Below are 8,572 nucleotides of genomic sequence, written 5' to 3'. Positions count from 1 at the left end.
TTTTTTTTTTTTTTTTTATGATTTTGAGTTTTGTTCCACATTGTTCTCCCACTCAGAAATCTATCCAGGATTTCCTGCACCGATCCCCCTCTGAGTGGTTGACAGTGGTAGCTGGGCACCATCTAGTTCTTCTGGTTTCATGGTCATATAGGCTGAGGATCACATGGTCTACTAGTCCTCCCATAGGGTTTCCGTGGCTGTAAATCTTTACAGAAGCAGACTGTGTCATCTGTCTTCTGCAAAGTGGATTATGGGTTTGAACTGCCAATATTTTGGCTGGCAACTGAATGCTTTAACCACAATGCCACCAGAGCTCTTTTTTTTTTTTTTTTCACTGAGGAGTACCACATTTATTTTTCTTGTTGGGACCTCTCTCCTCAAGCTCAAGAAATGATATCTAATTGCCTACTGAGAAGACTTAATGTGACTAAAACTGAAGATACCCTCCTCTCTCTTGCATACCTGTTTACCCTCTGCATGTCATATCATCTACTCTGTCAGCCAGGGCACAAACCTAAAAGCATTTTTGCTACCACTTACATGCAAGGAGGTCTGGCAGAGCAGAGCATAAGACATTTGAATACTAACCAGAAGGTTGGTGGTTCAAACCCACAAGCTGCAGAAGGAAGATGGGGCAATCTACTTCCATAAAGATTTACTGCCTTAGGATGAATGATCAGATATGTATTTCTAGGCAGAGGGGAGTGTGCCCATTACCATGTACAGGGTTGGCAGATGATGTTTCTACAAGCATATTTGTATGTACTGTAAGAAGCCCAAGTGTGTAGTAGAGCTGACAAGGCACAAGGTTGTGGTAACTTCTTGGCCACAGCCAGCTACTCTGAGAGAGTGAGTTTTTGGACCTGTGGGCTTAGGACCATGGCAATCAGGGACATCAAGCTCAATTGGCATAACATACTACACAAAAACATTATTGTACATCTTACTTTGGTGAGTAGCTACTGGGGTCTTAAAAGCTGAGAAGTGGCCATCTAGATGCAATAATGGGTTTCTCCTCATCCAAAGCAAAAAAGAATTAAGAAAACTTAAGATGCATGGAAACAATTAGTCCAAAGGACTAGTTGACCATATGATCCTCAGCCTATATGACCAGGAGATGAGATGAACTAGATGGTGCCCAGCTACCACTGTCAACCTCTCCGAAGGGGATGAGTGCAGGAGATCCTGAATAGAGTGGGAGAACAATGTGGAACAAAACTCAAAATCATTAAAAAAAAAGGACTAGGTTTGCTGGTCTGACAGAGCCTGGTGACACCCTTGAGACTATGGTCCCTAGTTATCCTTCTAGTCTAGAATTGAACTCACTCCTGTGCTTTCAGCCAGATAGTAGACAGGTATATGGGGTGAACATATACATCAGGTAGATACAGTCCTTGGAGCATCAATCGTGGGAGAACCAAAAGGCAGTGTCTGTACAGGGAGACAACTTGGGGTAGGGAGCACAGGAGTGCATGTGATGGAAGAACACAGGAAAGAAGTAACTGTAGGGAGGAAGTGGGAAGAGACCTGTTACACTGAGGGGAACTTCAGTCAACATCATGAAACAAAATGTGTATGAACTGCTGTATGGAAAACGAATTTGCTCTGGAAATTTTCACCCAAATCACAATAAAAATTAAAAACAAACAAACAAACAAAATGATTTACTGCCTTGGAAACCCAAAAGTGGTCACTATGAGCTGGAATAGACTCAATGGCAGTGGGTTTGGTTTGGCTTGGTCCTTAAGTGTGCTTGCTTTTACTTATACAATGGTCAAATCCTAAAAATTTGCCTCCTAAATGACTTCCTAGTCTTCACAGCTTTTTTTTGCCCTGACTTACTGCTCTGGCCCAGGCCTCAGCAATTCTCTAGGTCCCATTAGAGCCTTCACCCTGGCCTCACTGCTTTTCTACACTGTTGCTGGGATAATCTAAGTGAAAATCACTACATTTCTCCAGGGTAAAATCCAAATCCTTGGTACAGAAACATCCCTACATGATTTGTCTTAATGCCTCTTTAGCCTTATCCCTACCTACCTTAGTTTCCTGGTGGTGTAGTGCCTAAGGCATTTAACTGCTAACCAGAAGGCTGGCTGTTCAAACCCATCAGCCACTCCTCGAAGGAAGGTTGGGCAATCTACTTCCATAGTGATACCACCTCGGAAACCCAAAGAGGAGTAGCTATGAGTTGGGGCTGACTCGATGGCACATAACAACAACAACAACATGCCTCTTCCAGTGAGTTTTTTTTTTTTTTTTTTTCTTTTTTCTTTTGGTATGCTTGTCCCTGGGAGCTCTGGTAGCGTAGGGCCTAAGGAACTTGACTGCTAACCAGAAGGCTGGCGGTTCAAACCCACCACCCACTCCTCAGAAGGAAGGTTGGGCAATCTACTTCCATAGAGTAGACCCAAGGAGGGGTCGCTATGAGTTGGATCCGACTCCACAGCAGTGTGTTGTGTTGCATAACAAAATACTACAAAGTGGGTGGTTTATAAGAATTACAAAATTACTGCCTTATAGTTCCAGGGGCTAGTAGTGTGAATTCAGGGTGTCAGTAGATTTGTGTTTTCTCCCAAGGCTCTAGGGGATTCTTGTCTCTTTCAGCTTTTGGCAGCTTTAGGTGTTCCTTCGCATGCCACTGCAGTATAGCCACTTCCCTGGTCTCTTTGTGTCTATTCTCTTTTGTAGGACACCAATCAGATTGGATTTGGACCCACTCTACTGTGATATGAACTCATGTTAATTTAACTGATAACATCTTGAAACACTATTTCCAAACAAGATTATGTTCACAAGTAGTGGGGTTTGAACTTCATCATACATTTTTTTTGGGGGGTGAGCATAATTCAGTCTGTATCATTGCCTTTCATCACATTTCACTCTCACTTGGTATTCCCCTCATACCTTCATTCCTTTCTTCCTGCCACTCCCTCAGCTCAGAATGCCCTTCTCTTCTGTTTCTGTATGCATGGATGACTCTCACTGCTCCAACAGGATCTAGATCAAGCATCAGCTAGTCTAGAAAATACCCCTGAACACACAGCTCTTTTTTCCAGGATTGGGTAACCCTCATCTGAGTTCACACAGTGTGCTGTACCCTGACTCATAATATTTCATTGTTTTATTTTTTATTTTCTGTCATCTCCAATTGAGTTCCTTGAGGTTGTGGAAAGGTCTTTCATCTCCATATTACCATAGCTTGGAATTTTAACTGGAGTCCCTGGATGGTACAGATAGTTAACATGTTGGGCTGTTAACCACAAAGTTGGAGGTTCGAGTTGCCCAAGGGTAGAATCACCAGAAAGTTATAGCAGTGAAGAAAAGAAATTTTATTTGACATATGAGCAAAAAGGAAAGTGGGGAAAAAACAAACAACCAACCAAATGTGGGAAATGGATGAACATGTTGTCAGAACAATGTCTGCCTGAGTCCAAAGAACATTACAAAGTCAACATTAAAATCACTAATAATTCATGTTGAAGATAATTCAAAAATGGTTGTAGCAGTAAATTGACAGGGAACTGCCAGAAATTCAAGCTGGATTCAGAAAAAGACATGGAACAAGGGATATCATTGCTGATGTCAGATGGATCTCAGCTGAAAGCAGAGAAAACCAGAACAATGTTTACCTGTGTTTTATTGACTATGCAAAGGCATTCAACTGTGTGGATCATAACTAATTACAAATAACATTGAGAAGAATGGAAATTTCATAACACTTAATTTTGTTCATGAGGAACCTGTACATAGACCAACAGGTAGTCATTCAACAGAACAAGCGGATACTGAGTGGTTTAAAATAAAAAAGTTGTGCATCAGAGTTGGATTCGACCTGCACGTTGAGCAAACAATCTGAGAAGCTGGACTATATTAAGATGAATACGTCATCAGGATTGGAGGAAGACTTATTAACCAACTGTGAAATGCAGATAAAACAACCTTGCTTGCTAAAAGTGAAGGTGACTTGGAGCACTTCTTGATGAAGATCAAAGACTATAGCCTTCAGTATGAATTATACCTGAACATAAAGAAAACAAAATTCCTCACAACTGGACCAATAAGCAACATCATGATAAACAGAGAAAAGATTGAAGTTGTCAAGGATTTCATTTTACTTGGATCCACAATAAACACCCACGGGAACAGTTGTCAAGAAATCAAATGACATGCTGTATTGCATTGAGCAAATCTGCTGCAAAAGACCTCTCTGTAAAGTGTTAAAAAGAAGACGTTACCTTGAGGAATAAGGTGCTCTTGCCCCAAGCCATGGTATTTTCAATCACCTCATATGCATGCAAAAGCTGGATATAAATAAGGAAGATCAAAGAAGAATTGATGCCTTTGAATTATAATGTTGAAGAAGAATATTTAATATACCATGGATGCCAGAGAATGAACAAATATGTCTTGGAAGAAGTATAGCCAGAGTGCTCCTTAGAAGGAAAGATGGTGAGACTTTGTTTCACATGCCTTGTACATGTTATCAGGAGGGAGCAATCCTTGGAGAAAGACATTATGCTTGGAAAAGTAGAGGGTCAGCAAAGAAGACACAGTGGCTGAAGAATGGGCTGAAGAATGGCAAGTATTGTGAGGATGGCACAGGACTTGGCAGTGTTTTATTCTGTTGTACATAGAGTTGCTATGAGTTGGGATTGATTCCACAGCACCTAACAACAACAACACATTTCTGCCCGATCTGAAGAACACCACAAAGTCAACATTACAAATCAGTTATGATTTTCCATAGATTTGCTAAAAACTATTAATTCACCATGATTGTTTTTCTCAAAAATCATTGATATAAGGTTTAGTAATGATAGTCAAGAAGGTCTTTATTTGCACAACAAATCTTACTATTTACCAAATACCAAAGGAAGAAGATAAGGAGATCTGGTGGTACAGTGGTTAAAGCATTTGGCTGCTAACCAGAAGGTGAGTGGTTCGAATGCACCAGCTGCTCCACAGTAGACAGACCCAGCTGCCTACTTACATAAGGATTTATAGCCTTGGAAATCCTATGGAGCAGTTCTATCTTTGCCCTATATATAGGGTTTCTGTGAGTTGGAATCTACTTGATGGCAGAAGGTTTTGTTTTGTTTTATTGTGCTTAGGGTGAAAGTTTACAAAGTAAATTCATTTTCCATGCAACGGTTCATACACATTTCGTATGGTAACATTGATTGCAATCCCCAGAATGTAACAGCTCTCTTCTCACTTTTTCCTTCTGTCTGATGAATTCCTGCCCTCTGAGCTACATCCCTGTGCAAATATTGCCCTTCTGATCCCCCAGGGTTAATTCTTCTAAGGAGTGTATCTACCTGATGTAAATGTTCACCTTATACACATGTCTATTGTTTGGCTGGAAGCCTTGGGAGTGAGTTCAGTTCCAGGCCTGAAGGGTAACTAGGGGCCATAGTCTCTGGAGTTTCACCAGTCTCTATCAAACCAGTAAGCCTGGTCTTTTATAATGATTTTGACTTTTGTTCCACAGGTTTTTTTTCCCCACTCTATCCAGGATCTCCTACAGTGATCCATTTCCGAGTTGGCAGTGGGTTTTTAAAGGAAGAAGATGAGAGAAGAAAATATGTGATAATTGTCCTCTATCTAAATATATAGTTTGTGTGGACACAGGCAGGGGAAAATTGTTCCAATTTTATCCCCTAAATAAGTTCTTTTCGTAAGAAGAACATGTCTAGGCTAGTTCCCTAGTTCTTTGTATAAGCACCTTTCTACACACTAGTTAGTCTACTTTCAACTACATTCTTCCTGAGGGCAAGCTTCCTCTCTCTCAGACTTGTCTAAGCATAGTTATATTGGTTTAATGGTCAGCAAGCATTGGGGAAGTAACATACAGAAGTCAGATTGAGTCTGAACTTATGTCAAGACCCCAAATGGAGTTAGGGCTCCAACTATAGTTTGCACTCTTCCACAAACCAAGTGCTTTTAGATTTTAGGCTGTAATACAGAATCAATCTGGTAGTGCATAAGGCACTTGACTGCTAACCAGAAGGTCAGCAGTTCAAACCCACAAGTTGCTCCACAGAAAGAAGACTGAGCAACCTAGCTCTGTAAAGATGTACAGCCTCAGAAACCCAAAGGAGGTTGATATGAGTCAAAAAAGACTCGATGGCTGTGAGTTTGGTTTTTTACAGAGTCAACCCAGAGGTGCCTTTGAAGAAAGGCCTAGTGATGCAATTCTGAAAAATCAGAACAGAATACTGTTCTACACTGACACACATGGGATTTCCTTGAGTCAGAATAAATTCAACACCAACTGTTTTTTCTAGCAGCAGATTAATTGATATGTATCGGCTCTTACCCATTCATCCATGCATTCATTGAACAAACATTTATAAATCAACTACTTTGGGCCAGACACAAAAATCAATCACATACAGTCTCATCTCAGTCCTCAAGTAGTTTATATGGGGGATACAGATGTGGAAAATGGACACAATTGTTATCAAGTGTTCCAGATGCCATGGTGGAAATATATATAAGCACTAGGGTAACCACCTAAGGAGTGATTAGGGAAAGGGTTATAACAAAGGTGAGCTAGTGTTAATCATGAGAGATGAAAGTCGTATTAGAGGAAAAGAGACCCCAGATTCAAATAGGTTCAATAAAGACACTCTTATTAAGTCTTGGACAAGACAAAGACAAAACAAAGACAGTCATCCTGGATGAGCCAATCTATCAGCATGAGAAAACTGAATGGAGTCATGGCCATGTGGCTAATTATGTATGATATTTTTAAAAAGAGAATTATCACAAAATCATGATTGGTGGTAGATAGATTCATCACTGTTGCAGGCAGGACTACTGAAGCAGGGGAAAGACCATGGTTGGGATTTGAAGATAGGAAAGGGTTATAGGATTGGTTCTGGGCCTTGACTACCTGGCTAGGTGGTAGTCCAGATAGGCTGTGACTCGTGACCTTGCAGACTGAGTCTAACCACAAGTCTAAGCCTGAGTCTAAACCAAGACCCCCAACCTTAATTTAGATTAGAAAAGGACAAAAGAACAAGTTCCCTATTTCTTTGTGAGAGTATAATCTACTTTCAACCACACTCTTCCTGAAGGCAAACTGTCCCTCCCTAAGTTTGTCCTGGAACTTGTGTATGCATAGCCACAATGCTGGTTTATGGTCAGAAGGAACCCAAATGCCATCTGAAACTTATGTCAAACCTCAAAATGGAATGAAGGCTCCCACTGTAGACTGCAGCCTTCCACAACCCCAAGTGTTTTCAAATTTAAGCTCCAACATAAGTCTTAAGAGACAAGATGTTAATGAGTCTTTGACTAGGGAAAGGCACTGTAGGCAGAAGTGAAGTTGGACAAAACATGGGTCCCTGCCCAGTGCACAGTCAGTCCAAAACAGTTTACACATCGAGTGATTAAGAGGCTGTTGTTAGGTGCCATCGAGTCATCTCCAACTCATAGCCATCCTATGCACAGCAAAATGAAAACACTGCCCAGTCCTAAATCACCTCCATGATTCTTGCTATATTTGAGCCCATTGCCACTGCCACTGTGTCAATCCATCTCATTGAGGGCCTTCCCCTCTTTCGTCAACCCTCCACCTTACCAAGCATGATGTCCTTTTCCAGAGAATGGTCCCTTCTGACAACCTGACCAAAGTATGTGAGATGAAGTCTGGCCATTCTTGCCTCCAAGGAGCATTCTGGCTGCACCTCCTCCAAGACAGACCTGTTTGTTAGTTCTTTCAGCAGTCCTTGGTACTTTCAGCATTATTTGTCAACTCTACAGCTCAAAAGCATCAATTCTTCTTTGGTCTTCCTTATTCATTGTCCAGCTCTCACATGCATATGAGGTGATTGAAAATACTATGGCTTGTGTCAGGCACACCTTAGTCCTCAAGGAGACATCTTTGCTCTTCAGCACTTGAAAGAGGTCCTTTGCAGCCAACTTGCCCAGTGCTATATGTCATCTGATATTCTGATTGCTGCTTCCATTGGCTTCTAATGTAGAACCAAGTAATGTGAAGTCTTTAAGAGGAGAGAAAATTATTTATTGCAAAGTGGCAATGCAAGGAGATAGGTGCCAGGACCCAAATCTGACTCTCCAAATGGAGGTTGGGATATAGTTTTGTAAGCTTCAGGAGAGGGGGTGTGATAGTTGGAGCTGTGTGTCAACTTGGCTGGATGATAATTCTGTGTGGTTTAAGCAGTTGTGATGTGGTTATTCCCATGATGGGATCAGATGTATATGTTTTGAGTAGCCAATCTGTTGTAAGGGAGTTTCCCTAGGGGTGTGACCTGCTTCCAGTATATATATGGACATCCTGGGAAAAGAGACACTCTTCTGTGGGTCGGGATTCTGTTGTGCTGCCTAAAACTGTCTGTGAGCGAACAATCCACCATTCAGCCTGGAGATCTTGGATTCATCATTCGTTGGAGTCAATAGCCAGTACACTGCCTGCCAACCTTGAGCTCCTCAGCTCTTGCAGCTTCAAGAGTAGGGAAAAACCTCCAGCTTGACATTTGATCCAAGAACTTTGGACTTGTCAGCTTCTGTAAGTGTGTGAGCCATTTTCCTAAGATAAATTTCT

The sequence above is a fragment of the Orycteropus afer genome, unplaced genomic scaffold (assembly GCF_000298275.1).
Source record: "Orycteropus afer afer isolate SDZICR_OR568_19922 unplaced genomic scaffold, OryAfe1.0 scaffold00093, whole genome shotgun sequence".
Lineage (NCBI taxonomy): Eukaryota > Metazoa > Chordata > Mammalia > Tubulidentata > Orycteropodidae > Orycteropus > Orycteropus afer.
The sequence above is the reverse complement of the archived record's forward strand: the minus strand, read 5'-3'. Positions refer to the sequence as shown.